The sequence below is a fragment of the Zootoca vivipara genome, chromosome 5 (genome assembly GCF_963506605.1).
Source record: "Zootoca vivipara chromosome 5, rZooViv1.1, whole genome shotgun sequence".
NCBI classification, from domain to species: Eukaryota; Metazoa; Chordata; class Lepidosauria; order Squamata; family Lacertidae; genus Zootoca; species Zootoca vivipara.
The window spans coordinates 61,301,401-61,317,973 of record NC_083280.1 but is presented as its reverse complement, the minus strand read 5'-3'; the positions used below and the strand labels follow the sequence as shown (position 1 = coordinate 61,317,973).

At 42.1% G+C, this 16,573-nt stretch overlaps 1 protein-coding gene across 1 annotated transcript in view; it reads left to right on the top strand.

Annotated features, from left to right (window-relative positions):
* STK32C (serine/threonine kinase 32C) overlaps positions 1–16,573 on the top strand; it is a 164,464-nt gene that overhangs the window by 125,042 nt on the left and 22,849 nt on the right. The window lies entirely within an intron of this gene.

Here is a 16,573-nt window from a genome sequence, read left to right as displayed (position 1 = left end):
TTTCCTTCAAAACCATAGGAAAAGCTTTGTATGGCAGCTTCACAATTTACTTCATTTGGTGCAGGTATTTTATTTTCAGTATAAACATGACTCTACTTTTGCACCTACACACACACACACACACACACACAGAGAGAGAGAGAGAGAGAGAGAGAGAGAGAGAGAGAGAGAGAGAGAGAGAGAGAGCTTTTAATTGTTCTCTGAGACATGGAGGGGAGGAAAAAGGAAAACTGGGACATTATGGGATCAAATCAGAAACTGGGACAGCATCTCTAATTCCAGGATTGTCACTGGAAAATTGGCACACTTGGAGGATATGCAATTATCTGAAAGGCATGGGGAACATTTAAAACATATGTATGTGTGTTTGGGTAAATGTAAGCACTGAGGCTGCAGAGAGTTCAGGTAATGGAGTTTCAAAGAAATGACTTGACTGAAATGTTTAATGGGAACTTGGAAACTGCTTTGAAATCTTATTATGGTTTGCATTAAAACTCCCTTCCACTGTTGCCCACCTTTGTTTTTCCTTGTTCTGTTTCTAAAAGACACATTCGGTGCATGTTAAAAACAAACAAACAAACTGGACTCTGGGGTTCACAAGTCTAAAGATGGTTGCCTAGAAACATCCTTTGATGAGCAGTGAAGTCTTTTTGAGCAGCAAAGCAATAGGGACTGCCTTGCAGGTTTTTTTTGGGGGAAATTCAATACTCATTTTCGTTCAAAGATAAGCAAGAATGACCTATGCGCCTGCTAGGAAATCAAAAGATTCCATGAATTATAGGGGTTTTTCCCCCCACATGAAAGAAAGGAACAGCTTGGCTATTTTCTCGCCATCGCATTCTATGACAAGAAGAATGGTAATTATGGGACCTGAGGTAAGTTTATTGTGAGAAGCAGTGGAAACCTGGAATAATCCTTAGCTGTGTCCATAGTGAGTAGTGCAGGGGTGGTGGTGCAATTGCTTAGTTATTTACACTTTCTTGGAGATAAGCCCCAATGAATTTTTATTTATTTTAAATATTTATACTCTGCTTTCAGTGGACAAAAGTCTTCTCAAGTTATTGAACAACAAGGTAAAAGGTAAAGGTAGCCCTGTCTGTTAGGTCCAGTCGCCGACGACTTTGGGGTTGAGGGCTCATCTCTCTCTATAGGCCGAGGGAGCCGGCGTTTGTCTGCAGACAGTTTTTCCGGGTCGTGTGGCGAGCATGACTAAGCCACTTCTGGCGAACCAGAGTAGTGTACAGAAACGCTGTTTACCTTTCCGCCGGAGCGGTACCTATTTATCTCCTTGCACTTTGACGTGCTTTTGAACTGCTAGGTTGGCAGGAGCTGGGACCGAACAACGGGAGCTCACCCCGTTTCGGGGATTCGAACCGCCAACCTTCTGATCGGCAGGCCCTAGGCTCTCTGGTTTAGACCCACAGCGCCCCCCCCAAATTAAAGTAACCCTTTTATGTTAAAATTACAAATGTGAAGTAGGTAGTTGTGAGGGACAAGGGATACAGGGAAGTCCCTCCCATCTTAAGTTCCAGCCCATCCCCAAGCGCTGGAGAGAGTAAGGAGAGCTCTGCCTCCAGCGGAGAGTCAGGAAGTGGTGTCCGAGGCTCAGGCAAGGTTGTGGAGCCCAGGCCGCAGGTGGGACAGGAAGTTGGACGCACGGGGGGGAGGCCAATCCCCCCAACTCCCGAATTGCGACGCAAACGTAGGGGGAAGAGGTTGGGTCTGCCAAAGCTGTGGTGCTGGAAGAAAACGCGCCAATCGCCATTCGGGAGTTCTGACACCTCACCTTAAGGATGCATTTTTACTGCTCTGAACACTGTAAATAATCAGCACTTAATAAAAGCCTTAAAAGACCATGCTGGAGTCGTTACTCTAGAGTAGCCATACCAGGCCCTCTGACAGTAGTGATGCCGTAGGTTTTGTTACTTTATTGTATTTATTCATCACTTCGCATAGCCAAAATGAGTTTGGGAAGTGGTGTACAATAAAATCTCTTGAAGGTGGCTCACAACATGGAACTCTGAAATTCTATGGTTCTAATTTAATAAATAAAACACATCAAGCAGTGCACAACAGAACCAACAGTTCTCCCATTAAATCATAATATGATCTGAAAATAAAGATAAAAAAATCCCAACGATAGCAACAGCCTCCCATTACCAAACAATAACTGCAGCCCAAGATTCTGTTCAGCAGCCTTGGTTTTTGTAGCTGGAGTCAGTCAGGGTCTCATCCTCCCAGGCCAGATGGGGAAAGGCCTGCAAGGCAGGGAGCAGGTCTGTCTGTCTGTCTGTCTGTCTGTAGCAAGGTATCCATCAAAACAATATAAATATACTAAATGTGTTCATCCAAAAAGTAACCTCAGGCACAAAATATCAACACACCCATTCATCTGATACAGAAACGTTTCATGTAGCAGAAACAATACACTTGTCATCTCAGGTGCTCAATGATTTATTTATGAGTTTCTCATAAATGCTAGTGAAATTATGTCGCAGTGACCCATATTAGGCAGGAAGGATAAGATGTTCATTGTCTTCCTGTATTTAGTAATGCAGGGAGGCTACACGCTAGGAGTCCATCTAGAATGCTGGGCTCTCTTTTGCCATGGGATCCTAAAGATCTAGTTATTTAATTTGGAAAAAAGTCCATTGAAATCAATGGGACATACTTCCAAATATTAATAATTAATTTTCATTCTGTCCTTCAATTACATACATTCACACACACACACCAGGGTGACTTACAAAACTCTAGATTTATTTATTTTTAATTATGAATTTCAAAACAAGAAGAAAAATAAAACATGGCTAAGGTTGACCAATTTAGGGTTATGGCAGGCATGCATTCTGTATTGAATACCATTCTGACTGCATGTTGACTGAAGCCATGGAAGAAAGGCAGATCCTATCACTGCTGCCTCCATCCAGCTATGTGTAAGCATTGGATGCACAGTTTGAAAGCCTTGTGGAGCTATCCATTTGCTGCTGCCGGGCAGAGGCTGGCTCCTGGGAGACTGAGACTGTTGATTGATTTTGTTTGGTTGAGGAGGCTTGGGGTTGCAGGTTCTCTCCCTCATGCACAACAGTTCAGACACTTGTTTCTAGAAAACCATAGTTTGTCATTTGGTCTGAAAGGGCAAATAACAATCCACACTTGCGTAGTTTGTTAGCTTGGTTTTCAGGAAAGAACAAGCCATAGTTTCCCAGTTTGGATGGAATGGGACAGAATGCTTGCCACAAACATGAAACAGAAGGAGGTTTTTGCCATGTGAAGGGAGAGGAGGGGATGTGGGAAGCCAAGGCACTCAAGATCCATTTGTGTAAGGCACAGATGGCTAACCTGTGGCCCTCCAGATGTTATTGAACTACAATTTCCATGATCTCTGACCATTGGGCAAGCTGGCTGGGACTGATGGGAAGTAGTGTCCAGCAGTGTCCGTAATTCCCTCACCCTGGTGTAAATCCGAACAATAATATGGTATTATGACTGAATCACCCCAGCATTGTCATAGCTTTCCTAAACAGAGTAATGCCATCTTATGTTAAACAGGTACAACAACAAAAAGCTGTGTGTGTATGTATGTGTACATTAAATTGTTCTTTTCTTTCTGTGCACTTGGAGTGCTTGAGACTCTCTTCCCTATCTTCAAAGTAGATTTCAAACTTTTTTTTCATAATTTTCAAATCCATGCATAATTGCAACCTCTTCTTTCAGTACTAATTAAATGAAGATTCAGTGAAGTGTCACAGTGTGGCTCTTTCTCTCCAACGTTGTTGAGATGCAGTCAGCAGCTGAAGGTTCTTTGCAAACTTAAAGCAGTAGTTAGTGAAGCTAGTTCCCTATCGATGATGCACCAGGAATGAGAATTATTCTACTACTATATTATTGTCAGAGTGTGGCTATTGTTATGTAGATCACCACTGAATTCAATGCCACAGATGTCCAATTCATTTTAAAGCCTTTCTAGGTGCTGAAGATAATGTTGGAAGATAACATTGTTGGTGACACTGTTGTCAAAACAAAGCCCTGATTGGATGAGATGCACAATCGGAGCAACCCATACCACATTTAACTGTTCCGAATTATAAGCCCATGTCCTATCAAAACAATACAGGATGTTTCTTGCCTTTGAAAAGAATAAGTAGAGCTAAACAATACCAACAAGACTGCCATTCTTCCACCGAATTTGTTGTTTCATTTGAGTTGTGTAAGCTCATGATAGTTAACGTCTTCAAAGACGTGTTCTTTTTCTTCCTCTTGATTCTAGGGCCAATGGACAATGGGTTAATGGGATGCATGTGGGGCCACAAGATTATAATTTTCTCTGAGTAGAATTCCCTCCTGGTACAAGTGCAGCTTTGGACTGAGTGGGACAGCAACATTTTTGTGAGTTTTGAGCCTGATCAGCCTGCTCCCATAGCTTCTGTTTGCCTTTCCGAAAAACTTCATGTATGCATTGGCCTTCCATTTCCAGTCTTACTTCAGTCAAACCAAGAGAGAGCTTACATAGAATTATGAGACCTTGTGTTTAGCCATCTAGTCCAATGCTCTGTGCAGTGGAGGAAATCCAGAGCTAAAGAATCCCCCACAGTCCAAGCTCTGACTGAAGGCCTCTGATGAGGGACAGCCAATCAATCTTCTGGCTTACTGGATCCATTGTCAGACTGCTCATAATCAGTAAGTTCATCCTAACGTTCATCTGAAATTTACCATTTTGTAATTTTAGCCCATTTTTTACCAGATCCAATGGTGGCTGGTGCCCATTGGATCTGGTAAGGATGTCCAACAGCCAATGGAGCCAGAGCCAATGACAGACAAAATTAATTCTAGTTTTGTCCCCGTCCTCCTTGTTGAGTTCTACAATGGCAACCCTGAGACTAAGGAGGAGAAGGAATCTTGACAGCCAGTGGCATTCTCTGGGCTGGTCATAAGTAAGAAGACAAGTAGGTGAGGGTTGGCTGAGGGCAGACTGAGGTGGTGGGGAAGTGCCCCATTCACCCTAATGGAACAGCCTCTACTGGAACTTTTTCTGTCCTTTGGAACTTTTTCTGTCTAAGTTTTTATATTTTCCTTCAAATATTTGAAGAGCAATTTCATCCCAACCACCATTCTACTTAGACTTCTTTCCCCCAGGCTAAAAAAAACAAAAAAAAAAAACATCGTTCCTTCAACCATTCCTCGTCAAATTTGGCTTTCATGCCATCTTCTTTGCCTTCCTCTGAACTTGTTCTAAATTGTCTAAAGCCTTCTTAAAATGCAGCACCCAGAACTAGACACAATACTTCAGTTGAAGTCTGAATCAAGCACAACCAGTGCTGGATTTATGTCTCCACTCTCCCAAAATTGTAAACCCAAGACTTCATGCAAGGGCAGGGCAGCTCAGGCCCAGCAACTATGAGACTCAAGGATATTGTGCCACACTTTTGTTTTCATCATGAACTGGGCACAACACTCTTCCTTTCACCTGGGTCTTACTCCCTGGTAAGTTTGCATAGGACTGCAGCCTTACCTGGATGGGATCCGATGATTCACCATGTCAGATAATGGGCGCTTGAGATCGCGCACAAGCCACTATGGACAAGAGAGTTACTGTAATTATTATTGCTAGCACTGCAAGCTGAGCTGTAATGTCACACAGGTAAGACAAGGCAGGCTTGCAGTCAGGCTAAAAGCTTTAATCGGTTTAAATGGTGGATTAATCAACTCAGGCATGAATTGATTAACTGTTATGAACAAGTTATAACACCTGGCACCAAGAGCAAAAGGCATATACATTTCAAGCAACCTCCTCTTATGGGCAAATTGTGGCATAGCCCTGCCAAGATTCTGAACCCCCTGAAACCTCCTACGCCATAGTCCCATCTTTGTCCTGTCACCCACAATAATACCAGTACACGTCCAGAGACCGAGAGGCTTCTGTCCATCTTCTCGGCTTAGCCAGTCATAAAAATCAATAGCAGTAGATCCTTCCTTTGTTTCAAGGAGATAAAACAGGGAAACAACAACAACAACAACAAAGCATAGAAAGACAAGGGCTCAAAACCTCACTCAGCCATGAGGCTCACTATATGATGCTGAGGTGATTGCTATAATTTTATTTTGGTGAACAATGTATGCAATCCTCTGCTCTTCCTTCACTGAAGACAGAAATGAGCCACTGAGTGGTTGACTTAGTATCACAACAAAAAGGGACCCAGGCACTGCCCACATGACCTCCTAGGTACCCCAACAGGTCTAGGTTCCACTGGTTTCAATATTAATTTGCTCCTCGTGTGTAAGCGACATAGGATCCTTAACAAGGAAGTAATATTAAAGCACGAGCCTTCCTTATAAAAATGAATGGTAGGTTGACTTAATTATGCCTTAGTCCCATCCTTGCTGCACAGGACACAGTGCGGCATACATGGATGCCCTGAAATTTGCTCCACTTTGCAGCCTACCAGTGGAATCCTATACATTTCTCCCCAGAAGGAAGTCCCATTGATTTCAATTGGGGATTAATCCCAGGTAAGTGGGTATGGGAGCCTCATTGAACAACACAATGGGGCTTTCCTTGGAGTAGAAAGACCTACATTGGCTCCCAGTACCATTTCTGAGCACAATTCAAAGTGTTGGTGCTGACCTTTAAAGCCCTAAATGGCCTTGGTCCAGTATACCTGAAGGAGCGCCTTCACTCCCATCATTCTGCCCAGAAACTGAGGTCCAGTGCTGAGAGCCTTCTGGCGGTTCCCTCGCTGCGAGAAGCCAAGTTACAGGGAACCAGGCAGAGGGCCTTCTCGGTAGTGGCACCCGCCCTGTGGAACGCCCTCCCACCAGATGTCAGAGAGAAAAACAACTACCAGACTTTTAGGAGACATCTGAAGGCAGCCCTGTTTAGGGAAGCTTTTAATGTTTAATAGATTGGGTGGGGTATTATTATTATTGTTATTGTTATTATTGAAATGCATAGGGTTATGCTGAAAATCTGTTGTCCAGACATATCTCTTGAGCAAGGTGTTTCCTTTTGTCTCCCTAGAGATCAAATCTGAGGAGAGGGTGAGAGTGGCGGCCTGACAGTTTGCCAAACTGATTTGTCAGCAACTGATGTCAGAGCCCATAACTTCCTCCATGCAGTTTTCTTTTTTCTTTTTGCCTTTGGATTGGCAACTGGAGTATTCGTGCGTCAGACTGTACCCTTCACAGGTCCAGATTTGGCTCTGTAGCCTCCAATTGCTGGTCCCTTCCCTACCCAATACCATTAATGCCATCTGGGTTCACATTTGCGCAAAGTGTAACTACTCACATTTTGCGGATTTCTATTCCTTATGAATGAAGATTGTTTGGTAAAGCTATTTCTGAGCAAATTGTTTGCAGATTGCAGTGGAAATAGACTGAATATGCATCATTTCAAGAACCACAGTGGTTCCTATAATGCTTCTCACATCCAGACAACCCAAAAATTACCTTTGGCTGGAACTGCAAATTGCAACCGTTCATTGCATTTCAAGTAATATTTAACTGAAAAACATTTAAAAAGGGACAAAAGGAGGCATATTTAGAGGGGAGGGAATAGCCCATAAGATAAAAGCAGCTGGCATAATAATGCAGCTATTGTTAATAAAATGATCTCAGTATTATTTGGGATTCTTTGCCAGCAGTAGGGGAAACATGCAGAATTTAAAACTTCAGTTCCTAAATGGGTTGTTGGAAGAAACATGTTAAAAATTTCCAATACCAGGAAAGAACGAACAGAAAGTCTTTTTCAATTATACTTGAAAGTGAGCAATAAAAAATATACAATGTCTCTACATGATGAAAAGTTTCTGCAGTTCATAATATTGTCAATTCCTAAATCAGCAGAGCTCAATTCATGAAAATATATTTCTTCCCATGCTATATATACGGTATTTCATTACCTGGAATCCCTCACATCAAGGTTAGGGAACCTGTTAGACCCCCCATACCACCTCTCCTCCCCTGAATTCCCCTGAATACACTAACTGATATAATGCCCAGGTGAGCACTATATTCATCTGCAGGCCTATTATGAAACAGTCATTAGGACCCTTGGGTCAATGACAGAGCACATTATTCACATGCAGATGTCCCTAAGTTCAACCCTCACCTATTCCCAGAGGCTCAGCTATGAAGACTGAAAAAGAGCTCTCCTTGAGATCTTGGAGAGCTGTTGCAAGTCAGGATAGGTGATGGACAGATGTGTTAGATGGACCAATGGTATTGACTCCACATGAGGCAGCTAAACACATTCAATAATTACCGTATTTTTCCATGTATAAGATGCCACCATGTATAAGACGACCCCTATTTTTTTGAATCCAAAATTAAGAAAATGGAACCCAGCAAACAAAACAGCCAGACCTCATCCAGAACCTGCTTTTTCCAGAGAAAGGCCACATCTTCAGCCTCTTGAGTTGGTTCCTTGAGAAACAATGGCTTTAAAGAAAAATTGTGCTGAGACAACAAACTGAATTTTGTCACCTGCGTTGATTATTTGCATTCAGAATATGTGCATATATTTGCTTACTTTGAGTATTTCAGCCAGCTTTAATCACTCATGAGATCCTGTAAAGCACCATGATGGGTAATGTAGCTCCATAACCTGACTGTTAAAACCCTGCTTCTGAGATTTCACCAGGCACTGCTCATGTATTTCCAAGCCTATCCCCGCAACCTTAGGGATGGGAAATTTAACTTCCTCAAATTAAAGCTGAGGTTCACAGAACATTGAATTACATGGCCAGTACCAAATTCTGAGCATAAACAAGCAGAACTACAGGATCACTGAATGCAGAGATCCCTCTCTAGCCTTTGTTTTATGTGTCTTAGTCATGAAAACAATGCTGGGAATTTCTTGTTGCAGAGAAGCTGGTGATTAATTTACTTGAAACAAAAAGTTGCAAGAGGCAAAAACACTGCCTTTTGTTTCTATTAAACTTCTGTTTCTATCCGACCTTTTCCCATCATTGAACCCAAAGTTGCGTCCATGTGGTTCCCAGACAATCACTGACCTACTTTGTGGCATTGTGAGTCCAACAAACAGTTTTACAGATTAGACTGGTCAAAACAATATAATATAAAAACACTGAAATCTATCCTTAGGCAGGAAGAACCAGATGTTCAAATATAGGATGGGGGGCACCTGGCTTACTAGCAGTACATGTGAAAAGGATCTGTTAGCTTAACAGTGTGATGCAGCAGCAAAAACAGCTAAAGTTATTCTAGGCTCCATCAACAGAAGTATAGTGTCCAGATCAAGGGATGTAATAGTACCACTCCATTCTGGTTTGGTCAGACCACACCTGGAATACTGTGTCCAATCCTTCTTTAAGAAGGATGTTGACAAGCTGGAATGTGTGCAGAGGAGGGCAACCAAGATGATCAAGGGTCTGGAAACTAAGCCTTACAAGGAGTGCTTGAAGGAGCTGGGTATGTTTAGCCTGGAAAAGAGGAGACTGAGGAGATATGATAGCCACCTTCAAATATCTCAAGGGCTGTCACATGGAAGAGGGAACATGCTTGTTTTCTCCTGGAGGGTAAGACTTGAAACAGTGGCTTCAAATTACAAGAAAGAAGTTTCCAACTAAACATTGGGAGTGGGGGACTTTCTGACAGTAAGAGCTGCTCAGCAGTGGAACAGACTCCCACGAGAGGTAGTGAACTCTCCTTCCTTGGAGGTATTTAAGTAGAGATTGGATGGTCATATGTCATGGATGCTTTAGCTGAGATTCCTGCATTGCAGGGGGTTGGACCTGATGGCCCTTGGGTCCCTTCCAACTTTATGATTCAATGGCAGATTATATTTCACCCATCAGACAATAGGGTTCAAGTCCAGTGCATGGTCCATTCGTCTAACTTACTTAGATCTCCTACTTTTCTCTATATTCTGCTGTTGGATTTATAGGTTCACTTTAAAAACAGTGATAGAGCTACACATTCATCCCCACTGCCCTCCCCGATATGTTTAATTGTAACACATACAAAAGGCTCTAATTTTGTCCCCCTCACCTCCTCTTCTGCCCTTAATCCCCAAGAACCTTGTGTTCTTGAACAGTGTCCTGTTTACCGACCTTCATTTTCTTACAAATCACGTTTCATTTCCAGATATTTAATAGCTCTATTCTTGAGTGTCTGGATTAACGCAGCAAGCCAAGAGCCTTGCTGAGATTAAAGGTCCTCTAATAATTGGATAACATGTCCTGAGCTATCGCATTCCAAGTCTACAAGCACAGGACTGAAATGAAAACTACCATTTTGTATTCTGAGCAATATCTGCAATATCAGAAAACTGGAAAATAATTGCCTGGGCTATGGCAAACCAAGATATCATTCCTGTTCCTTTGACAAAGATATCAGTCATTCCAACTCAAAACACTTATAACCCTGCCATCTGCATGACTATATCTGTTGCAATTGGAAGCGATAGTACTCAATCAACATGCAAGGAATTTGCTTGCTACCAAAATGGGGGGTTTTCTCAGCAGTGCGGCAGAGTGAGAGGAGCAACTGCACCTAGCAATGTCCTTGCTTGTGTCTAACTCTTGCAGCCAATCCAAACTATGTCAGTATATCTGACTGAGTTCAGTGGGGCATACTTCCCAGTACGATTGTAGCCTCTCAAGCACAGAAGTCTTTTATCAGGTCTCCTTACAACAAGACAGAGATTTCACATACCAGCAAAAAGGGGGGGGGCTCTGAAACTCTCAACATTTATTTGTGTGTGGGGGTGGGGGTGGGGAGGAGGAATGACAATAACAACAATGAAAAGATCAGACAGCTTGAAACTAGACAGCCAAAAAGAGAAGGCTGAATGGAAAAGAAAGGAACAAAGAAAGCGCAAAGGTCAAAAGAGAGGCGCAGAAAAATAAGGGAACTGTGATCTCCCTTCCTTTTTTCCTGTGGTAGAGATGAACCTTTAAAAAGCTCCAGCAGCAGACAATTAAACAGCCTGGTGCCTCTTCACATTGTACGAAGCATGAAGAAAAAATGCAGGTCTTATTGGTGACCTGAAACAAGATTTGAAGTGAGGGCTTGATTCTTAGCATTTACAAATATCACAGCAGCCATGAAACTGCTGCATAAAAGGTTTTGTTCCTAAGGATTTGGGTAAAATGAGTAATTATCCAATCATCATCATTATTCTCCTCCTCCAGACTCTCATGCAATCTGAAATACAAATGCATCAAAACGTGGGACAGGCCTTAAAGTACGGTAGCACTCATCAATGTGGCACCTGTGACACCTTTTCTATCACAGAAAGTACATAGAACTGAAGAAGGAAGGGGGAGGGGTTGTCAGTCCAACCCCTGCATAGTCTCATCAGGTCTGACCTTAAGGCAATTGGAGCAATGGGGCCCCGCGTCCTGCTTCTAAGGGGCCCCTGCACCAGGGCAATCTAGATGGATATTATTTATATCAATAAGATTTTGCAGACTTTGGCTGTGAACTGGGGCCCTACACACACACAAAAAAATTCAAGTTGCGCCCCACTGTTTCAAATTGGCCCCCCACTGGCTAGCCCTGAGTCTCATAGTTGCTGGGCCTGAGTTGCCCTGCCCTCACATGATGTCTTGGGCTTGCAATTTTTTTGGGGGGAGACTGCCCTCTGGGGAGCGGGCTGGCTGGCGAGACCCACTAGATTTAGAGACCCTAGGCTTCACCCTACTTAGCCTATACAGTGGGTTGAGATAGTAGGGAGAAAGAAACATCCATTTGCATTTTTCAGCATTCAAACAATGACTCGCACGGCAGCAAAATGAGACACAAAAATACCAGTTGCTGAGGAACAGCACCATGAGCAGGCTGTTGCTTTTGTTCCCTGCCTGTGCGCTTGCCAGAAGGATCTACTGTACTACGAGAACAGGATGCTGGGCTAGATGAACCAGAAGGCCTCTCTTCTTAGCCGCCATTTTCACTCTTCAGCATTGGAATGTAAGAACATGAGAAAAGCCCTAATGGATCAGGACAAGAGCTCATCTGGCCGAGCATCCTGTTCTCACAGCAGCGAACCAGATGCAAGCAGGACCTGATTACAGCAGCGCCCTCAACACACTCAGGGACATGCTGCTTCCAACAAAGCATAGCAGAGGAAGAACTGTCATTCTCAGATATGTAAACCTAAGGTTGGGCTGCCGTACATCCGGGTTTCAAAGCTGGAATTGACGTCCCGGCGGGGGGGGGGGATTTCTGAAAGGTGGCCACAGATATTATACCGTATGAAATACTGTATGAAAAACAGCACCTATGCTTCCTATGGCATTCCTCAAAACTAGATTTCTGATCACTTTGACACCCCATCATAGAATCATAGAATCATAGAGTTGGAAGAGACCACAAGGGCCATCCAGTCCAACCCCCTGCCAAGCAGGAAACACCATCAAAGCATTCTTGACATATGCCTGTCAAGCCTCTGCTTAAAGACCTCCAAAGAAGGAGACTCCACCACACTCCTTGGTAGCAATCCTTACATCATCCTTACATCAGACAGATTTGTACTGTATTCAAAGAACCAAGGGTGTTTTTATACTGGAGATATTGTTTGTGGCAACAGGTTGTACATTAGCATTTGATCAATGTGCATCTGCCCCAGTAGATATTCTCCTAATCATTTTACATTTCCAAAACAAAGCCTGGAAGGTAATTCCAGAGAGTAATCTAGCGTGAAGATGGGAACAGCCCTGTCAGAGTATTGTCAATGCCCCAGGTTAGACATTGAAAAATCATCATGTTGAATTATGGTGAGAAGCTAAAAAGTAACATGACTGCCCCCCGGGTCCATTCTTTTCAAAAACTGAAACCTTACTAGGAGGATTATAACACCTTCGCTCATTTATATTGCCAGCAGTTACCCAAGTGTCACTTCTCAAATTGCAATGTTTTTTTTTTTACTCATGGGAGTACTTCCCCCAAGTCATTTGTGGAATAGAAATGATATTGTGTAAAGACTGCAACCATTATTTGCTAAGACCTGAGCAGTGGCTTCACTCTACAATGGAAGATATAAAACACAATTCCTAATCCAGAACTGACTGGATGTATCTTTGAAAATGTCAGCATTTTCTCTATTGTGTCAACACTGAAATCGCCGACCTTTTGTTGAAAAGGATGCTTCAGTTTATAAGAATAGGCTGTGGTGTGAAGAGGGAAATGTAAAAGGCATCCCACTGGTCATGTATAATGATAAATGTAAGACAATCACATTGCAGAACATTCACATTATCTGAACAGTATGCATACAGAAATCAGTTCCAATAGCTTTCTAAGGATATATCCCATATAAGAACTGCCAAGCTGAATCAAACCAAAAGGTCATTTAACTCCAGAAGTGGTCAGCCAGATATTAGTTTATTTCCATTTATTAATTGCTTCCAGCAAAATTCCTCATCACCATTTAACAAGAGACAACATTAGCAATAAAAACAATTACAACAACTTCAACTTCACCTATAAAGCAATCACAACAATTTCAAATATAAATCAAACAATTTCAAATCTAAAATGGATACACACTGTGATAAAAGAACTTCCACTTAAAAACCCTTTCCAACAAACTTTATGAATGGAGATTTTTGTTCCAGGTCTTCAAACAATAATAGACAATAATAGTTTGATGGTGCCTGGAAATCAAGTTTGCATGAGTCAAGTCTTTGCCAACCCCACATCTGTAGTTGGGGGACAGGTGGGTGTGGCTTGCCTGAAATGGCCACATGGACCAAATGGGGAGGCTTCAGGGGGCCTTTGGGTCCCTCCTTCATGGTGTGAGGAGAGCAAGGACCCTAGGGTAATTGGTTGTGGGTGAGCTTGCTAGAGAGAGATAGAAATTGGAGCATGTGTGGCTGTGGGAATGTGACTTGACTTGACTTTGGGTGACAGGTGGGAGAGAGCATATATGGTGATGGCATAAACACAGCTCACAAACCCTTATCTAGAGTGGTTGGTGGACATTTTGTGCTTTTGCTATTTTATATTGTTTTGATTATGCCAATTGTACTTTGGGGGCCTGCATATAAGCTGCATATAAATAAACCATAACCAAACACAACATCACTGGAACAGAAGTGGGTTGGAATGGAGTAGACAGAGAAAAAGAAGCAATATATAAGACAGATTCTCTTGTGATCCATCCATTGGAGGGCTGTGCTTGTAACTATTTACCAGCAGAATGCTGTCTGCAGGGATCAAGTTTATATTAGTGACGATTGTGCTATAATGGTGCTGACATTACTACTGTCAGATTAACTGAAAATTCGGCCCAGAGCTGTGTATACTGTCAGGCACTGATTCTCCAGAGTCCTGAGTGGGATCATTCTTAGCCTGCTGGCTTTCCAAACAAAGATCAAACTCTTTTATATATGTGATGCATGAACTCTGCCACAGAACTGGAATCTCTTCTACAAGCTACCTAACCATATATACCGGTATATTATTTGATTTTTTTTGTTTTGTTTTTTTAGTGTACATGACTATTAATTAGTTATTTGTTAGTTCAACACAGGGATGTTTTATTGGAGGGAGGATTGTGTGGATGGAGTAATGTGGTGGATTTAAGGAGATTGTGTGGGGGTGTTTCAGTTTTGTGGAGTGTGAATGTGCATGCAATTTTTGTGTGTGATTGCAATGCACTTTTGGTAACATTTATGAAATGTTGATGATATATTGTAATGATGTTGCATTTTGATGCATCAATATATTTTCATATTTTATATATCATTTGTGCCTAAGTCCCTTGTTTAAAGACATTTAATCATGTTACTTAAAATGTAGAATTATTAGTACCATAGTAATCTTAATGTTGCTTGGTTTTGAATGTGTATTGCGTTTCCTGTATGGGATTTGTAAATTGCTTAGAGATTTTCTGTAGAAATATCAAATGGTGTATGGACAAACTAAAGGAATTAACAAATAGCCTAGCACGCCCACACATCTAATTATTTTGCAAACAAGATTTAATAATTCTCATGATGTCCGTGTGTGCCACTCTAATTGGTGTTTCTCCCCTCCACTTTCTATTATATTTGCTTTTTCTACTTCTAATGCATCCATAGTAAATTTCACGTTATATGCTGTTAGCAATTTACAGTTTGTTAATAATGAGGAAAGGTCGTGCTCCTTGTCTTGCTCTGCACATTTGTGTCTCATTCTCACTGTTGACTTCAGCAGGCAAATGAATATTTTCCAACTGTTCTTCCAATGTTACCTTCAGGTCACGTTCAGCTTGCTTGTTCTTGATGAGCAACGTGCATGAATGAACTGTCAGATTAATTTTTCAGAGGCATGCACTGCTTCATAAGCATACGCACATCTGCTAATTAAAAGAAGACTGATGTAATTGTGCCTGATATAGAATTGTCATCGACTCATTTCCAAATAGTTACCTTGTAATTAAGTGTTTCATTAGTGCTTAAAGGGGGCCTAGGAAGACATAAAATGCAGTCCAAAGTAAAACGTTTGCTAGGGAATATAATAATTGGAGCTCACCAGTTTTGCAGCTCTCGACCCAAGATTTACTTATTTATTTATAAAGCCAGATGAACTTCCTGATACCCGCAACTGCTAGCATTAGTTTTGATTCCCGGAAAAGCATCTCAAGGGCAGCACATATTGACTTGGTTGCCTGGACGTTAATGGAATTAATTGGCTAAAACGAGTAGATATTTCTGCCTGATGAACTGCAGAGTTTATATAGTAGTATGAAGGGCGAAGTACAGGTGGAGTTTAGCCAGATGCACCCATTTAAAAATCTGCTGGATTGATTATATGTGCAATCCTACATTTCAAGTAAATGAAATGCGACCCTTTAGGTTTGTTCTGTGTTTTTTTTTTAGGGAGGGGCTATAGATCAGTAGCAGTTCAAAAACTGCGAACCTAGCAGTTTGAAAGCACGTCAAAATGCAAGTAGATAAATAGGAACCGCTATAGCGGGAAGGTAAACGGTGTTTCCGTGTGCTGCTCTGGTTCGCCAGAAGTGGCTTTGTCATGCTGGCCACATGACCTGGAAGCTGTACGCCGGCTCCCTCGGCCAATAATGCGAGATGAGCGCGCAACCCCAGAGTTGGTCACGACTGGACCTAATGGTCAGGGGTCCCCTTTACCATTTACCTTTATAGATCAGTAGTAGAAAACCTGCTTGGAATATAGAAGACCTCAGGTTTCAATTAATAGTTTCTCTTTTTTTAAAAAAAAGATTTATCTGCCCATCTCTCTGGTGGCGTCCCCTCCCCCCTTATTCCACCCCCCCTTCCAACAGGTCCCCTGTGCAGCTTGCAAAAACAAATTAAAACCAAAATATCTAAACAAGAACATTAAAGCCCCAGAATATTAAAAGAGCAGCATTAAAGCAGTCAATTATTGTGCATGTGAAAATAGGCGCTGGTGGATTAAGCAGATGAGACCAACAGTGGGTCCAACGGTCAAGAAGGTGGTTTCTGCTTGTGAATTAAGAGGAAAGTAAGGGGCAGACAGGGCTCATCAACCTGGGAACGTAGCCCATCTAGGAGAAGGAAAACTCTAATCCTAAACCTAGTGTACATTTTCTCATGTCCGTCTTGTGGACATCTTCCCAACAAAGGCTTTT